The sequence below is a fragment of the Enhydra lutris genome, unplaced genomic scaffold, assembly GCF_002288905.1.
Source record: "Enhydra lutris kenyoni isolate GAN:26980312 unplaced genomic scaffold, ASM228890v2 scaffoldscaffold2, whole genome shotgun sequence".
NCBI classification, from domain to species: Eukaryota; Metazoa; Chordata; class Mammalia; order Carnivora; family Mustelidae; genus Enhydra; species Enhydra lutris.
This window is the reverse complement of record NW_019154086.1, coordinates 22,405,016-22,425,634: the sequence shown is the minus strand read 5'-3', so window position 1 is coordinate 22,425,634 and position 20,619 is coordinate 22,405,016.

Sequence of the window (20,619 nt, the reverse complement as noted above, 5' to 3'; positions counted from 1 at the left end):
GAAAATGTCACTAAGCTATATGATGATGGTTCCTGAAATTAAGACATAATTTTGAGAAAATCATTAATCAACAGGTATTAAATCCCTGACTATGATAAACAACTTTTGATAGCTGACATTCCTAGCTAAGAAAATTAAGTTTAAAATTTATTTAAAGTCTCATTCAACTCTCCTTACCTTAGACATAAATCTATCCTAACTGGAGTCATTTCATGTTGTCTTTTACATTTTGAATCCTAGCAGCATTCTTACTTTAATCATTCTTGAAACATTTCTAATTTTGGATAGAAGTTTTAACCGTTATTTTTACAAAACACCTTAGCTTATCATTAAAAAGAATGCTGACTTACAAAGTTGTTTTATATACATATAATTTATATCTTGATTATTTATTAGCACATCACATTCAAAAATACATTGCTAGTTGAACAGAGTGGCATATCAATAAATCAAACACAGACTTAATCCTCATTTCTGAATAATGATGTACAGCACATCTTCATATATGGGGCTCTGGGGGAGGGGAGGGCAGATAACTTCCCACATTAAAGTACCCCAAATTAGTTGAGAACTATTTTAATATATTGAGTTAAGACTTAGTAAATTTGTGAGGCAAAAATAGATATCTGAGAGTGCAGTTACAAATACAGTAAAATAATGTTAAGTTCAAGCTGCATATTTTTTGTTATTAAATATCATTCTTTTAAATGACATTACTATAACATAAAGAAAAAGAGTTAGGGGGTTTGTCTGTTTTTCAAAAGAAAATCAGTCTCTTAACTTCATAGCAGCATTTCTAAACCAGATATGTTTTAGGTAATCAATCACTATAATCCCTTTCTGGTGTACACAGGCTTTTTGCAAGAAGGTCTATAGCTTTACTTCAATACTAAATGATGCTGCGTTCTCAAAATTATAAGAACCATGGATTATTTCATTGTTACCAGAGATTTAAATAAATACCGAGAAGAAGCCCAAAGGGTTAAAATTATTTTATCTGAATAGCAATAGCACTAATTTTATTATTCTTATTTAATTTGAAAAATACTGTACTTGTTACATTATATTAGTAATTTGAAATGGTCTTTGTAGATGTTATCCCAAGTTTATGCAGACATATTTACAAATATTTACACTACATGCACATAGGTATTTAGTTTTTATAAAAAGGAGTCCTGATATATATGTACAAAACTAATTTTTATTTTTTAATTACAAATACACTGTGGACATATTTTCAGATCTGTACACATATATCCCTGGCATCATTCTTTTTATTGGTTGTATAACACTGCTCACCTCCAAACATGTTACATAATTTAGTCATTCCTTAGTTTATTGGCTATTTCCTTACACAGATAAGCTTCATAGGATAAAGAGTTCTTCATTTCCTGCCATATCCAAATGCTTAGGTTAGTCCTAGCATACAGCAGGTTCTCAACAAGTACTTGTTGAATGAATTGAGTTTTAAATAATGCAAACCCATAATTTGTTTTGTTACACTCTTGTTAATGAACTTATTTTGATTGTGTTCTTTGCTAGTAAGAGAAATATTTGAAGACTGTCTCTATGGATATATCTTTCCTTGATGAAGCAATTATTTTTTAAATTCCTAGAAGGTAATTGCTAGGTTACAGATTATATGCTTTTAAAAATAGTATTGCTAAACTGTCCTCCAAAAATGTAATACCAAATTAAATTCTTAATACAAGATATGAGTCAGCCATTTAGTTTTATTCTTTATTACTTTCTGCTTTTCAAATTTCCTATAACCGACATTAATGATCTTAATCAGAAGCAGCCATGATTAAAAAGAAAATTAGTTTTTATTTTCTTGATCGTCCTAGAAACATTATTTAACAGTCTAAAACTTGAACATACCAGATATCATTTGGACTACAGTAGTCTTTTTTCACTCATTTAAATTATTCCATTACTTAATTTTTAAAAATTATTTCAATGTCTATCAACAATTTTCTACCAAATAGGAGCCTTATAGCATGCTTACTGGAGCAGAGAAATTAGAAAGATTTAACTAATTTTCCAAAGTTGATGTTGCCTTATAATTTGCATAAAGTAATATGAAGAAAAATGCTTTTAATAAATGATTTTTTATTAATGATGAGTTATTAATAAATAAATGTATTTGGCTCTCAGCCCTTTTAGTAAAAGCCCAGGGAGGAAAGAAACATATTAAAATTTTCAGAGTACACAAAATATATATTAGTTTCCAGGTTTGGAATGTTTCTAAGCAGCCAGTAGATTAAAAAAGGAGTTATTCAGCTTTAAACCTGACCTTAGTGTGACCATGGCTTTGGTAAAGTGTTGTCCTTCTACAAAAATTATACTATTAACCCCGAGTCATGATACCAGAGCTGCTTATTCAGACCTTCTGACAAATTGCACTGAACCCATCACATATGTCTGCATCTCATCTAAATAGAAATAGACACAGGGAGGAGTTTGCATCAAGGTACATAGATTCCCTTTGTGAAGGGAAAACAAACTGGACCCTCCATCATTGCCTCTCTTCTAATTTATCCAAGCACAACGTTCATTGTCTCCTAAAGAGTTCAGAAGCTAACGAAATTTCATAACTGCCAGACTTCTGATTTATATAATAGCAAATTATAAGTAATCAACAGAAAATCTATACTGAATAGAAAAATGTCCCACTTCAATAGACATTGAAGAATACTTCTGAATGCCTTGGGTGCAATGGCTTGATTTTAGACTTCTGCAAAGTAAGCACACCCTGCCCTCAAGGAATCTGTATTTTGCCTATCAGCCAGGGAGATTGAGAAATAGGTAAGCAAAAAACAGGGCAATTTGAGTTGGCATTCTATCTAGAGGTGAACTTTGTGATGCTTTATTTCAGTGTTACTGTAAGAAATTATAAATAGCTACTGCTTGTTAGATGAGTGAACACAATGCGATCATGAAAGAACTAGAAAATCTCAAGTGGGTTTCCCAATGAATTAAATTTCCTGATTGGGATCCAAGATCTAAGTTATTCTTCAATATTCTGGGGTTTTTTTTTCTTCAAATTAACATATTTATGTGTATTCAGATTCCTTTATTCATTTTTTTAATCTTTTCTCTAGATATGAAGAAAAAGTCATCTTTCCAACTTTCTTTTTTAAGATTTTATTTACTTATTTGAGAGAGGAGAGAGTGCATGAGTAGGGGATAAGAGTGAGGGAGAGAGAGAACCAGACTCCCTCCTGATTAGGGAGCCTGACACTGAGCGGGGACCCCAAGCCCAAGACCCTGAGATCATGACCTGAGCAGAAGGCAGTTGCATAACCAACTGAGACACCCAGGTGCCCCTCTTTCCAACTTTCAAATCTTCTTAAACTTCAAGTATTTGCATGGATAGGCTTAAACAGGCCTATATGTTTCTTTAAAAAAGGGTTTTGTGAAATTAAATTCTTTGAATAGCTATTACCAAAGTATTATTTTAACTCTAATAAGATCAGGGTGCTAATCAATCCCCTTGTTAGTTAAAGTCAATATTCTCCTTGTATTACTTAAAGGTGTCTGCCAAAGATTTCAAAGGCATTAAATTATTGTGAAATTTTAGATGAATTTCTTGAAAGGTGTGTTCTCCTCTTTATCCAGGCTGTCTGTATATTATTGTCCCATTGTTTCTTTAATATGTTTTTCCATGCAAATTCCATGTCTCATTCCTTTATTGGAAAGGTATTATCATACTTTTGAACTTGGTAGATAATCAAAGATTCACTTAATAAGATAACCCTACAGATACTGATTAAACACCTTCTGTGTGCAAAGTAAAACCATAGCTGCTGAGGTAAAGACAAAGGTAAATTAATCACAGACCTAATTCTCCTAAAGTTCACAATCAAGTGGCAGAGATGATGACAAAACATATAATTCAGTACCTGAGTAAAATGTTAAGAAGACAATGGAAGAGGAGAAAGCAAAATTTTTACATGTCATCCTTGTGCAGAGCCATGCTAATCTTCTTTGTATTGGCCCAGTTTAGTATTTTTTAGTGAAATTTTTAGATACTGTAACCTCCTAATTTGCCATTAAGCCAGAGTTTACATAATTACATGGATTCCACTGCAAAAAAAAACAAACAACAAACCTCTGAATTTTCTTACTTAAACAATTACTACATCTCTCATTCATGTATTCCACATACCATTATTTACTGAGTACCTCCTATGTGTAAAATACTGCATAAGGATGTGTCAAAATACAGAAGTGATGTAGTATCTAAAAATAAAGTATTTAGAGACTTCAGGATTGCTATTTTTCATAGAGATGCTTTTATAGCTTGGCCCAGAATTTTCTAGAGTATCTAAGCTGACTTTCATAGAAACTACCTTTTATATTTTACTGAAACACTTTTTACATAATTTTTTATCTTAATATTAAAATCTTAAAGTTCATGATTTTGGACTTCGATTTCAAAAGGTCTTTGTATTAGAGGGAGAAGCCAGGATTTCTGGCAGAAAACAGCAGCACAAAGAGTCATCATACACCTGTGAATCTTAGCATTTATCTGGTAGACTGTTAGAAGTGGTAATATGCAGAGCAGAGTTCTAATTCTTCCAATCGGCAAAAGATATCAAGTCATAAGTAAAATTGTTCTTTACAGTTCACCAAATGTATTTGGATTTTGAAGAAGATAACCAAAGAGTGACAAATGCACCTTGTTCACATTATTTTGGTGATATATAAGATATTTTACAAATCTCACACTACATGTAAGATATTTCGTTCCTTTTAGTGGTGGTAAAATATATTAAGTTATGAAAATGCCCACCTAAAAATGCATATACCTGTTATATTCACTTTACTAATGGCCATGAGTTGATAATTAATTTGTATCAAATGAATTAAAACACAAGAAAATTATTTCTTATTAAAAAGAGAAGTACTGCTCATAGAAAAATGCTCTGGGAAAAATATTCAATGTTATAGTCAAATATTGATGCATGAGGAGTGAATACAGAATGTACAAAAATGCAGGGACTCTGAATCCCATGTGTCCATTTTTAGGAAGCTAGTGTGGATGTGCTTGGTAAAATGTGGTGCTAAAACCAAAAGAGGCTGGGGCACCTGGGTGGCTCAGTGGGTTAAAGCCTCTGCCTTCGGCTCAGGTCATGATCCCAGGGTCCTGGGATCTAGCCCCGCATCGGGCTCTCTGCTCAGCAGGGAGCCTGCTTCCTCCTCTCTCTCTGCCTGCCTCTCTGCCTACTTGTGATCTCTGTCAAATAAATAAATAAATCTTTAAAAAAAATTAAAAAAAAATAAAACCAAAAGAAGCAAACTAGTGCCTAAAACAGGGGAACCAAAACAAGAAGGTCAGGAGGTGGAGATCCACCAGGACAGTCATGCCTTAGTCTAGAAAGCAACTAGCACAGACTGAAACAGGCAGAGAAATAAAATCTCCAAATGACCAGATTTATTTGAGTATCTGAAAAGAAAGTAATGAAAATCTGAGTGAGCCAACAGAGGTATATTGAAAAGGTATAGAGAAAATAAAAACAAACAAGGTGAGAGCAAAATAATTAACCTTAAGTAAGCAAAAAATGGAAAAAAGAAATATAATAATACTATCTTTTTTTATTAATAAACAATATCTACACAGTAAACACTGGCCAACGGTTTAAGCAAGTGTTTTACAAAGATACTGGGAAGATAGAGGAAGTGGAAGGGAGGTGAATACAAAAGAGAAATACATAATCAATAGGTAATATCTACATGTGACAAAGAAAAAGTTATATATATATGAAAAATTTGTATATGGAGGAGGGGGAAATATCAGACAAATCAACTAAAGTTGTTGAAAGTGAACGTATCTGGGAAACGGGACTAGAAAGGAAGAAAGATAGAGAGGTGTCTGATATTTATTATAACTCTTCCACTTTTAAAACCCTTGTGTATAGTATTTTGGAAAAAATCTTTCCATTTTATTAAAGAGAGAGCACAGCACGTAAACACACACAACACAAGCATGCACACGCGGGCTGAAGGAGAGGGAGAAAGGGAGAGTGGGAAAAGAATCTTAAATGCAAGCCCCCCCAGGCTATTGCCCACCATCAGCGCCACATTGGGCCGAGAACTCAGAGGCTGACGCCCCGCCAGAACCCCTTCCTCAACTCTCCCCACGCCACAAGGCTTCCCTGCGCTGGGGCCCTCTGGGGAGCCACGTGTTCAAGGCTCTTTTCCCAGTGGGCCTGGACACGCACCAAGCGACTAAGGGCTCTAGATTATGGCATTGAGGACCCAAGTGGGTCCAGCATGGAGCGCCCATGGTGCTCTGTGTCAGAACCTTAAGATCATGCATGATCTGACCCAAAACCAAGAGTTGGACATTTTATTGGGCCATCCAGGCACCTCTAACATTTGAATATTTTAAATTAATATTTCAATAATTTAAATTTGCAATAACAAAATGCATTCTGCCTTATCTAAATAGAGAAATAATTTGTTAAAGAATACCGAGGACACAGGGAAGAGGCTGTGTATCCAGCCACACAGGAAGATATGACTCATTAAAGACATTCCTAAAGCCAAATGCTGCAACTCCCAGCTACCACCCATTCCAGTAGAGTGGATGTTACATACTCACGTTGCTTACTTTTGGATCAGTATTACAGACTGTTAATGACAGAATATGACTTCCCTGCTTTCAGGCTATGGCCAAAGGAATCTAGAAAAGTGAGTTTTCTTTAGAGAGGCCAAAGAAGTATGGGAAATTATCAAGATATAGAGAAGTTATACAAAAGATAACAAATAGTTAAAATGACAATGTTTGCTACACATAGATAAATGAATTCCTTTCCTAAAATGTATACTTTCTCCTTTCTGTCATTAATATCTAACCATTTAAATACAAACATCATTGGTAATTCAAAAAAAAATTGTAAGAAGATGTTACAATTATTATTTTAAACTTCTGGGATCTTATTAGGTTATCAGTTACCATGGGGAGCTAGATACATCGGAGCACAATTTATACAGAGATGTGAGTATAGATCCTAGGCCTGATTATAAGAAAGCAAGTGTGAGAAATCAGCTGAGAAACATTTGGTTAAATGGAAAGGTGTTGAAGTCCAAGTGAAAACTCAACATCTTGGATAAGAGTTACAAATTCTGTCATAAGAATAGCTTTCTGGGGCGCCTGGGTGGCTCAGTGGGTTAAAGCCTCTGCCTTCGGCTCAGGTCATGATCTCAGGGTCCTGGGATCGAGCCCCGCATCGGGCTCTCTGCTCAGCAGGAAGCCTGCTTCCTCCTCTCTCTCTGTCTGCCTCTCTGTCTACTTGTGATTTCTGTCTGTCAAATAAATAAATAAAATCTTAAAAAAAAAAAAAAAAGAATAGCTTTCTACCATTAACTTGCCCTCTTCTACATACTATGCACTGAAGATTAGTTTTATAGCAGCTGGAATTTGAAGATCTTAAGTATATGTTTTGGTGATTATATTTTTCTTTAGCTAAAATTATCATAAATTACTTATTAGCAGCAATTATGTGATAGTCAAGTTTATTAGGAAGTAAACATGTTGATTTGTCTCCAGGGTAACCTATGCACAATTGGAGACAGGTGAAGACATAAAGAACAAGATGGATAATAATGTTATAATAATATGGAATAAGAATTGGAATTGTTATTTGATGAAATAAGAGTCCAGCTTTTATTTACTAAGCTGAGTCAACATCATGCCAGGAATTAGACTATCCCCACAATCCAAAATTATATATGTAACAGCTCCCAAGAATATTATCACTTGAAAAGTCTTCAGACACATTAGCCCTTCAAGAGAGAATCACACAACGTAGACATCTCAAGAGACCATCCTATCAGTTATATTCTGCCTCCAGTAAAGATTACAGTAGTTATCAATTCCCAAAATGTACATTATGGTAATAAAGTTAGAGTTGATGCAGGATATAAAATCCTCATTTTACAGATTATAAAACCAAAAATCTTAGAAGTGGAAAATATATACCCTCATTTTTATAAGTGAAAAGTTCAGAAAGTGAAAGCAATATGAAGAAATTCACATATGAATGGAAGAAAACATTTTAGAAAGCAGATGTCTTGGTGTTGAACACTGAGCCAGAATAGCATTTCAGACAGTATGCACATTCTTAAGTACTATACTATACTGCCTCTTGACAAAGGAGAAGTGTGGTTATTGAATATCAGAAGTCCAATTTTAATCATAGTAAAAGAAATGTACATTAAAATAAGAGGAGATTATGGTTCTCAGTTGATTCTGTTATTTGCAGTAGTTACATTTAAAAAAATTTTTTTTCTCTCTTTCTTTACTTGCAAGAGAGAGACAAAGCACAAGCAGGACAAGGGACAGAGGGAAAAGGAGAAGCAGACTCTCCACTGAGCAGGGAGCCAGACATGGGGCTCCATCCCAGGACCCTGATTTCATGACCTGAGACGAAGGCAGACACTCAACGGACTGAGCCACCCAGGTGCCCCGGCAGTAGTTACATTCTATAAAGTAGATGTAAACAGTGAATTAGTGACTACTGAGCCATTGTTCCAAGAGAAATATAAGATTAGATTTCTGAAAGCTTTTGGTGAAAACGTTTCTTCAACTGACAAATTTATAACTTTGTTTAATTATATGCAATATTTATTTGATTACATGAAGCATTTTTATATAATAAAACACTAGCTGAGAAGGGTTTACCATGATCCTTACTCTGGTAACATGAACTTAAATTTCTTTGGCTTTCAACATCACAACAATGCTATCAACCATGCATTGTTGTTGTTCTTTTTTATCAATCATCATCTCATGAATCCCCATATTTAGCCATTTTTCCATCCTTTCCGTAACTTCATCATAAGCTGTAGATGTTACTTTAGCACTTTCCAGGGCACCCTCATGTACAGATCAGTGAATTTCCTCTTCCTTTTTCTGGATAGACAATACTGTTTCATTAACCTTGAACTCAGAGCCAGTAGCACTGTAAATCATGCCTAAATGAAGTTAATCTAACACAGGTATTTTCTCCAGAATGCACATCACAATTTCCTTACACACACACACACACACACACACACACACACACACACGAAGCAAACAAACAAAAACAAAAAAAAGAAGATAGCACTTTAGCACAGTGCTTGGGGGCCATTTTGAACAGCAAAATCACCAAAACAAGCCCCCAAATGCAAAAATCGCAGCACTAAATTGACCATGAAAAAGACACTTGAGAGTTAAAGCAAGAATGCAGAGTGTTGCCTTGCTTGACCTCAACTGGGAATAGTTTTTCACTGCTCTGTCCACAAATGACCAGAAAAGTGGTGTTTCACTGAGGTTACAAATAAAACTTAATGAGTAAGCAAATTTCATGAATAAAGATGGACTCTATATTGACCAAGAATTTGAAAGAATGACAAGACTAGGGAGGTCAGGATGGAGGACAGGGTCTCCACTGCTGGTGTGTGTCTTCTGAATTAGGACAGAAATTTCAGAGGTCAATTCGGGAAGAGGAATAAAAAATTTTAAAGATTTTATTTATTTATTTGACAGACAAAGATCACAAGTAGACAGAGCAGCAGGCAGAGAGAGAGGGAGAAGCAGGCTCCCTGCTGAGCAGAGAGCCCGATGTGGGGCTCCATCCCAGGATCCTGGCACCACAACCTGAGCCAAAGGTAGAGGCTTTAACCCACTGAGCCACCCAGGAGCCCCGAGGAAAAAAAAAATTTCTTTAAAAAATCATTTACATGTGATGATCAATTTCATGTATCAACCCAATCTGGCCACAGGATATCCCAATGTTTGGTCAAGCATTATTCTGGATGTGTTTATGAAAGTATTTTTGATGAGATTAACATTTACATTGGTACACCTAGTAAAGCAGATTTTCCTCCCTGAGGGGGGCTTGGGTTGAAGATGCTGCTCATCCAATCAGTTGAAGCCCTGAATAGAATACACAGGCTGACCCTCCCTTGTTAGGGCAGAATTCCTCCTATCTCATTGGTTTTAAAGTAAGGTATCAGTCCTTTCCTGGCCTTTGGACTCAAACTGAAATATTGATTCTTCCTGTGTCTCAAGCCTCAAGGTCTTCTGAATGGAATGGCACCATTGGCTCTCCTGGATCTCCAGCTTGCTGAATCACCCTACAGATCTTCAGACCTCTCAGTCTCCATAATCTTGTGAGCCAATTTCCTAGAATCGATTTATTTCTCTCTATATGTACATCCTATTGGTTCTGTTTCTCTGGAGAACTCTAATACACAGGCTTTGTCATTGGAATTGTACTTCTAGGAATATATCTTGATTTACTAATCAGCAATAGATAAATGTTCAGACTTGATGATAAATAGGTAGATATATGTGCATGTCTATATCTTTTATATAATAAGCGATTTATGGAACTACTACAATAGCAACAGATTGGAAAAAGGGCCTAAACATCATAAAAATTTTTCTGTACATCATACTATGCCATGATTTAAAAAATTATGATATGGACATATTTATTTACATAAAAAGGCACTTTAAAATATTAGGTTATAAATGACTCTGGGGGGGCACCTGGATGGCTCAGTCATTAAGTGTCTGCCTTCAGCTCAGGTCATGATCCCCCCACATGGGGCTCCCTGCTCTGTGGGAAGCCTGCTTCTCCCTCTCCCACTCCTTCTGCCTGTATTCCCTCTCTCTCTCTCTCTCTCTGTGAAATAAATAAATAAAATCTTTTAAAAAAATGATTCTAGGTACCATACATAATGGAATTACATTTTAAAAATATATGTGAATATACATGCATAGAAAGAACTCTTAACAGAAGTGATTATCTCGAGTGGCAGGATTTTGGATAATTCTATTTTTGTTACCTACTACATATCTATATTTTTTAAATTTTTTCTATAATGAACATATAATATCGTGTTGTTTAAAAAAAGAAAGAAAAGCTATGATGGAACTAAGGCTTGGTGACATAGTAGAAAGAACTCTAGATTTGGTGTTTGGTGACCTGGGTTCTAAACCCAGCTCCTCACTAATTTCAACAGTAGCTTAGCTACTCTGGTCCTCATTTTCTCATCTATAATATGGAACTGAAATAATTGCTTTCTAAGGGCTTTCCCACACTGAAGTCAATCTTCCTTGGGCTCATGACTCTTTGGATTCTTTGGTGAGGGTTGTAAGTGTTGATACCCTCATGATCTCAACTCCGGAATCCAAGGAGGCATATGAATTTCTGCACATGGGCTGATGGGACATTCCCAACTTGTGGCTCTAACCATAACTTGGCTCAAACTTGGCTTGTGATACTAGAAGGGAGGGACATAGATCAGATGTAAGATTCTAATTACCTGGTTCCATTGTCCAAGTGTCCTAGAGAAAGAGACTGTATATAGTAAAAAACAAAAAACACACAACAAACAAACAAAAAAACAAAAACCATGGATGTTGAGTTTGCATTCCTACTTAAGCACTTACTAATTCTGAGGAGGATTTTCCTCATCAGTAAAAAAGAGACTATTCTATATACTTCAAGACTGTTTAGTGAGTTCTAAATTATTCAAGGTATCTAAAGTACATAGGACAAAATAGGCACTAGGGAAAAAAGGTAATCTTTTCTTTTCTTCTTCCTTTCACAGATGACACATTCTAGAATCAGGTAAATTCTTAGGAAAATGGGAGAAGGGAAATGGGTTTTTTTCATAATTGTCCTAGGACCTAGAAGTAATCTTGTTCTACCTAATGACTACATTAGACAGTTGATAAATTGTAACACACAATGAATGTGTTGTCGTAGCAGTAAAAAAATAAAATTTAAAAAAGCAAGTTAAGCAATAAGAGATAGGAAATAAGGATTTAATTTTGGGATCCAATTTGGAACACAGTTAAGGTGATGGAGGAGACTAATATTTCATTCATCTAATAAAATATTGCCAGGCTGGGTAGTGATTAGACACAGAGTCATTTCCTGGCCCTCTAATAGATAATAGCTGTGACATTGTATCCTTTAACAAAGTGCCAGAGGAACAGCTTAGTGTACTCTAGGAGGAAAACAAATCGTACCTGTCAGACCTCCATGGTTCTGGGATTCTGCCCACCAAAGTAGTAACATAGTTTGACCTTATTTTACTCAAGAACCCTGGTGGGATCTCAAGAGGTTATTGTTTTATCTTGAAAACTACTCTTGGAAACAGAGTTGGGCAAACTCACGTTTATGTGTAACTAGGAACAAATTATGAGGCCTCTTATCAATTCAATGAATCTTAGTTTTGCACAGTGAAATCACTTAGTCATCCAAAGAGATGATCTCCTAAATGTTCTGGTCTCTGATCCCGTTCTGATGTCTGATTACTTCCAAATTCCCTAAAGGTGCAGCTCCCCAACTTTGTGCCGTCATCTGAAGGGAAGGCAGAAAATTCACAGGGGAGCTGTGGATATCCTCTGTTTTTTAAGGGAAACACTTTGATACTGAGTGTCCATCAGATGGCTCCTGAATTACAAGTCTGAGTTAATTTTCAGACCTGGTAACATTCCTTTGAATGACATAACTTTTAGAAGCTGGGTTTTTTGCAGTTGCTGTGATAAAAAGCAAGCACCACACAAAAATTAACGTGGAACAGGAAGTGATGGTGGTGGTGCCCAATTTCAAGAATGATATAGGATTTTTTAAAAAAAGATTTTATTTATTTATTTGACAGACAGAGATTACAAGTAGGCAGTGAGTCAGGCAGAGAGAGAGGAAGAAGCAGGCTCCCCGTGGAGCAGAGAGCCCGATGTGGGGCTTGATCCCAGGAGCCATGACCCGAGCCAAAGGCAGAGGCTTTAAACTACTGAGCCACCCAGGCGCCCAAGGATATTTTTTATTTTAGTTTACATGTATTATTTTTTCAAATGGCTACTGAGTTGTGAGGACATGAATACTTACAAAATCATTTGGCTCTAACTACTTAATACACTGAACTGTCAGGTATTTCTTCTGTCTTAAGAATGTTGTGGAAAAGGAAGAAGAAAAAAACAAACAAATAAAATCAAACAAACAAAAAAACCCACAGACATGAAGGGACCCATGAACAAAGAAGGTCTGACAACCTCTGCCCATATCCCTCTTCTACCTTCTCAATACTTTATCTTCAAATGCTTATCTATCATGATAAACTGCCCAAGAAGGCTGGGGAGATGGCTATTCTTTTCCTTAAAGCAGAGAAAGTTAAAATACGTTTAAGTTCATTAAGATCTTTTCAACCTATTGAAAAATACCTGTTCTGGCTCATGTTAAGTATTTGTCACCTGAGGACAGCCATCTTTTCCCTCCAATTCTCAACTGGCCTTAGCTTCCTGCCTTCTTGTCAAATGTATGAGATGGCTGATGCCTTGATTTCCAAAATCAGTGTGCTCTGGGGTTGCCTACTGCATGTGCTTATTTATAGCAATATTTATTCTGTCTGACCTGCTTTCTGCATTTCTCCAAACATATCTCCATATCTCATAAATACACTATTTCAGTTCTGATCATGTTGCAACCTGCAAGCACCCTAAAATAATTATTTTATTTTCTCCAGTTTAAACTGGAAGGCTGGGAAATAAATGTTCAGACTTTACCAGTTATTCATATTAACAGTAAGGCACAGACACTCCCATTTATAATTGCATAGTGAAGATCCCTGAGAACCTGTTTGAAACCTTTTCTTTCTTTTCTTTCTGTTGGTTCTGTCTGGGCAAATTCCTCCCATCTTAGTGCTACTGCAGCATTAGATCTATGTAGATGGCTCCCACGTTCCTATCTCCTCCTTTAACTTGTTTCTGAATTGCAGCCACACGTTCCAAATTACATAGATATTCCACAAGCCTCCAAAACATCACTGTCCCAAATATACTCACCCACTTTCCTCTCATACTGCTTTTCCTACCTCATTCTTTTACAACCAACTCAGGCTTTTACTCTTCTTTCTAGCTGTGTATCTTTTCCTTCACCCTATATTCCCCCTACAACTTCACAGGTTCAGGCTTGTATTTCTCCTTACTCCAGTTCATTCTTTACAAAGCAGATAGATCATTTCCTAAATTCAAAGAGGCGCATGTTACTTTCCCCTGCCAGCTTTATTGAGATATAGTTCACATATAACACTGTGTACGTTTGAGATATACAAAGTCATGATTTGATATATGTATATATTGCAAAGTGATTACCATGATAAGGTTCGTTAACACATCTATCACTACACATGGTTACAACGGTGTGTGGGTTGAGAACTTTTAAAATCTACTTAATCCACTTTCCAATTGGAGAAGCCAAAAGAAGGGTTCATCCCTTCAAGGAATGTTTGTGTCCTTCAACCACCTTCGCCCATTCCCCCCACCCCTCACCCCCTTGCAGCCACCAATCTTTTCTCTCTATAAGCTTGGCATTTTTAGATTTCATATATAGGTGGTATTATACAGTATTTGTCTTTTTTTTTAAGATTTTTTTTTTTATTTATTTGACAGACAGAGATCACGAGTAGGCAGAGAGCAGGCAGAGAGAGAGAGGGAGAAGCAGGCTCCCTGCTGAGCAGAGAGCCCGATGCGGGGCTCGATCCCAGGACCCTGGGATCATGATCTGAGCCGAAGGCAGAGGCTTTAACCCACTGAGCCACCCAGGCGCCCCTATACAGTATTTGTCTTTCTCTGACTTATTTCACGTAGCATAATGCCCTCAAGGTTCCAACCACTTAAGCACAAATGGCAGGATTTCCTTCTTTTGATGGCTGAATAATATTCCACCATTTCTATATACCACATATCCTTTATCCATTCATCCATCAATGGACACATAGGTTGTTTCCATGCCTTGGCTATTGTAAATAATGCTGCCATGTCATGTTTGGAATTTAGAATTCTGTGTTATGGCCTTGGATGATTTAACTCCTGCTTGTGTCATAAGTTTCATGTGTATCCTCTTAGCATCCCCTCTTATCACAGATCTAGCCTTCTTTTGACTTCATTGCTTTCCCCCAAATCAGACTCTATATAATGCTATTCCTGCTACCTGAAAAGTTCCAATTTTGGCCTTCTCCACCTTTCAAATGTGGAATAATGTTAGAATTTAAAAAAAGATTAACTTAAACCTATCTTCTTCTAGAGCAGTTCTTTATGCAAGGCAACATACTTCAACTGCCACTCACCCACCGTTGCCCCACTCTGCCTCCAGCAAAGAAAAAGTGTTCTCAGTTTAAATTGTGCTCAAACTGGCTTCAAATTTGGAGGAGACAAGAGCTTAAATGTACAGTTATGTTAGCATGATGACCCAAGTTAGCCACAACAGTGAAAAACTTGCATGCATTGATCATAAAAAAAAGAGAAATCTTAAAAAGTACTTGAAAAGTACTTGAAAAACTCATGAACACAATCTTCTGTTAAGCTTTCAATGGGAAGATCTTTCTTACCATGATCTGCAACTTAGAAACCAAGGAAAAATGTTAATACATTACCTTCATTAAATATTTGCTTTGTATATACTAAAATATATAATCAAGATCTCCTTATTTATTCATTCATCAACATATATTTATTGAATCCCTGCTGCATTCTAGGCTTTGTGCTAGCTCTAGAATCAATCCATTTTGAGACAAGGGGCTGGCCTTCTTACTCCAGCATTAGTCAGTGATTAGCTGTGGTTGGAAGGCACAATGTCACCTCCCAGACAGGATGCCCCTGATCTCCAAGGTCAGTCAGTACTTAGAAAAAGTGGCAGTTGTGAGCTCTTAGCAGTCAAAACTCGAAACAGCTGTAAGGTGGGTACAACAGCCTTGAAAAGGCTATGTGAGACACCAACAGCTTCTATTACAAGGCGTAAGTGAAAGAGTTGTGATCCTGGGAGCCCCCAAATGTTACAACTCTGGGGTAGACAAGGGTCTCATTAACATAAGTATTGCTGCAGGAATGAATAAGTATGTATTATATTGTGCAGAATTACTTCCAACTTGTTTTAACACAGTAGGCCAAGAACAGAAACAAAGGTATCCTCAGACTGGGATATCCTCAACTGGATTAATCAGTTTCTATGTTGTCTCTCCTTGAGACATTTGGAAGCAAGGCTAACTTCCTTGGATCAAGAAAGCCTTTGGCATTCTGGATTCATTTGAGGAACAAAAGGGGATAATGAAACCTTTGAAAGTCTGTTATAGGAAGGAGTCAGATAATTTCATTAAAAAAAAAAAAAGTCATGATCATGCTTGTACCCTTAAGCTAGTGAGGAGTGCTTACAAAGTATGGGTTGGAGAGGAGCTGGTTATGGGTGAAGTGCAGAAGAAGTCTTCTAAATCTGTTTCTCCCATGTTTGTGGGGCTGAGAATTAATAACTTTGTAAAGGGGAAGCTATAATCAAGTATCAGGAAGTATCAATCTTCAGGCCTAGAAATGGGATAGGAAATGCACAAGAAAGAGCTCCTTAGTGGTCTACCAAGATAATTCTTTCCATTTAAGCAGAGACTGTTTACATGTCAAACACTGATGATTACTGAAGTAATTTAATAATGTTAAATATTTTAAAACCAGAAATCTCACAATCTTTCTGAAGTTATGCTCAGACTTACTTTTTTTCAACACTGATAGTGTTATTTGAAATTTGGTGAAAAGCTACATAAGGTAATCCATTGAATAAATGTGCTACATTTTTAGTTTAATCCAAAATATGAGCATGTACATTTTTTTCCAACTTGGGAGGGATGCTCAGTGGTCAACCTACACATTGGTCATTTCCCACATGTGCAAATGCATCTGCTGAATAAATTCTTAAATGTGGAATTGCTGCATCTAAAGACATGTGTATTTTACATTTTGATGAAGAATGCCAAGTCATGTTCCATAACTATTACTGTTTGCACTCTTATCAGTGGCAAATGAAGTAAGCATTTATAATTAAATGCATAACTACCTTATCATATAGTCATTCTACAGTTGTTTTTCTCTGAGAAAAACACGGTTTTCTATCATTCCTCAATAAACACAGGAAAGATACAAGATGTTATTTTTTCATTAAGTGAAACCTTCTTTGACCAAAAATCCCTTCTGTGAATTCTTTATTCTCGCAAGGAGTGCTTTGTGCAAAATGGCTTCACTCAAACCCTTGGGGTAAAAAATTCATAAGGTTTGACACAAGAGAAATCTTTTATGTATCCACTTCTCCAAATTTCTTTGCTATCTCATTATTGCCACAACGGAAAAAAGTATGAAATGATGTAGAGAACTTAAGCTAGGCACTGATTTATCAGAAAGAGCAGGAACATGCATTTAAAATGCTCATCTTTAAAGAAAAAGAAGGAACAAGTTTTTAAAAATGACTTTACTGTAGATCTAACAAAAAGAATCAATATCTGGTTTTTGCAGGAGCAATCCCATAGTGAAAATAAAATCACTCACCCTTGTAGCTTTAAACAACAAATTTTTGTGCCTAAGGAAAAAAGGGCATTTTCTAGAGAAGCTTTAAAAGAATAATAAGAACTTAAAATTACTCATGTTCCACTTTTTTAAAGCACTTTTTCTTGAAAATGAAATAATTAATGCACCATTCCTAATGCCCAAAAGCCTTGAACAATTCTTCACAAAGTTTACTAAATAGTCAAGACTGAAGTAGATGTTAGCCAGGAAAAATAAAGGGAAGAGACAGAACTGCATTTCATATAGTATTATTTCTCTTGAAGACCTCAAGCAGGCAAAATGCCAACAGAGTTGTTAGAATAAGCTTTTCAAAAGCTACAGGCAGGAAACCAAAGAAAAGATACACAAAATCTTCTTTAAACAGAAATAAGATGAAATGGAAAGAGGGAAAAGTCAACATTTCCTAACCACCATTTCCTAAGGGACAAGATTGTGTCCCTTAAGTTCAACCATATTTGGTGCTTTGGAAGTATGTATCAGTTAAAATGAAAAAGGAGAGAAAAAGAAAAAAAAAAAAGAAAGAAAGTGAAAAAGGAGATAAAGATATGCATATGCAAAGATATGCAAAGATCAGCTAATACAAGCTACTGCATTTCTCTCATCTGAAGGCACTTCCATGTTCCTTTAAATTAATACCCTCATGTTGGTTCTCCTAATCATGCTAGTCAGCAGACACACTGACTAGAAATCTATGGTTCATCCCATGGGCAAAGCTCCCTTTACACATTTATCCCACAAGATCCCTTTTATTGCAATGTGTGTTCACTTCCTGCTTTCTACATATAAAAATGTATTTCAAAAAACTAATCCAGAGCAACTGAACCGCCAAGAGAGATTCAGAAGCAGGACGTTGAAAACGCAGATCTGAGACTCAGATACACACATATATATATTTGGAACTCCTCAACATAAAGGTCACAGCCAAAATACGTGGTGAGGCAGAATAATGAAATAAAAATTACAAAGGAGATAAAGGCAGCGAACAAATCAGCAGGGATCAAGAGCAATCCGCGCTCCAGGGTCCCTGCTATGTGGGAAAGCGCCTGGCAGGGAGAGCCTCGCAGGGGGCTGCCTGTGGAACCTAAGCCCGTCACCAGTCCTCTCCAGGCTTCGGTTTTCCCATTTGCAAACTGGGAAGCTGTCTGAATCTCATACCCTGTGGGTGGGTCTCTGATTCTATGCTCCTACAGGTGTGTCAAAGGAAGGAGGATGGGGCTGAAAGATATTACCAGGAAGGCTATTTCCTCCATCCCATCTGACATGATCTGGGGCATAAATAGTGCTACTTCCCAAATATTCTTCCATGCATCCCTGCCCTTATTGCGCTAAGATGGAGTTTTATGACTTGATCTGACCAATTAGCTGTGAGCAACTCTGCATCATTTCTAGGGTGAAGCATGAAAGAGTCCACAAATGGCATGGTCCATGCCTTGTGTGTACCCAGAAACTCTCAGGTAGTTCTTCCATGCTTCACTGGTATGGGGGCGGGGGGAGCTTTCAAAGCTGCTGCCAGACCCATAGCCCCAGAGCGTCTTCCGGCCCTTGCCTAAGTACGGCCACCAGGGCATGTGGAATGTAGTGTCACATCAAACTGGGAACTTTCTGGTAACTAATCTCATCAAACTAGATATTCAGGTTGAGTGATCATTTCAAGTCTCCACCCCAGTCCTTTCCAGAACTTCAACTCAAGCTGGGGAAGCCAAAGATCTGATGTTTGGTATAGACCTTAAGACCTCTAGTTTGAAGACTTCTCATACATTTCCAGTTGGAGTATAATTTAGTACTATCACTATGGAGGATAATTTGGCAATATTTAGCAACTTTTAAGTACACATGGCCTTGAATAGCAAGTCTACCTTCAAGAATTTATACTGCAGGTAGGATCATGCTCTCACAGAATGGTCTTTTAATAAGGTTATTCATGGGGAATTTGTAATAGTGAAAGATCAGAACCTTGCATATCCATCAATGTGAAACCGATTAAATAAAAATTATGGTAAATTCATACAGTGGACTATTATGAAGACACCATATATAAGGAAGTGGCTCTTTATGTGCTGATATGTTAAGATCTCCAAGATGTATCTGGAGGATTAGACTGAAAATCAGTAATATGGATTATGCAGAAAGGCAGTGGGTAAATAAAGTTCAGAAGAGGAAGGAAGAATTTTCACTAGATACTCTTTCATACTTCTTGGATTCTGAACCATGTGACTATAAAATCTATAAATACCTATAAACACATTTTTAACTAAAAAATACACTTAATTTTTAAAATATACCTTTTCCCCTAAAATATGTATGCATAAAAAACTATATACTTACATTTTAGAAACTGCTCCAAGTTGAATAATTACTTATTTGTTCTTTGAAATACCTTCTCTCCCCAGAAGTTACATTTGCTTCAGTTTTAATGAAAGAAGAGCCTCAGGGCGCAAAGAAGCAATTATTAGTTCCTCAGAATAAGCAATTACTGGTAACTAGGATTTAACTAAATCAGTTTAAAGTTGTAAAAATGCCATCTCTTTACATAAGGTCAATAGTTGGGATTTGTAGCATTTTTTACTCAGACCTTTGTGTAAGTGTTTCTCCTTGGCTTATTTCAATATTTGCATTAAGACTCATTCTAGGGGTGCCTGGGTGGCTCGGTAGGTTAAGCACCTGCCTTCGGCTAAGGTCATGATCCCGAGGTCCCGCATCAGGCTCTCTGCACAGCTGGGAGCCTGCTTCTCCTTCTGCCTACTGCTCCCCCTTTTTCTCTCTGACAAGTAAATAAGTATTTTTTTAAAAAGACTCATTCTAAAGTATCATTCTCTAGTTTTTGTAGCTTCTATAAAATTATATCACTTGGATATAAAATGACAAGCACAAAGCAATCTTTTGGTGGTTCTCAGACAACTGAAAGCAACTAACGGTTTTGTGGAGTGCTCAGTGTACACGAAGCCTGCTCTGAGCCCTTTGCTATTATTTGTTTCATTGGTTGTTTAATCATCACAATGATTCCATTACACTATTACTATCATTTTACAGGTGAGGAAATTGAGGCACAGAGGAGTTCACCAAGGTCATGTAGATAAGAAGTGATAGAAAGACGATTCATACCCTAGATTCTGCTCCAATAATGATGACGATAACTAATATCTATCGAACAGACATTATGTATCAGGTACTGTCCTAAACACTTCCACGGATTAACCAAATTTTGAGGGATTGACCAGTTTAATCCT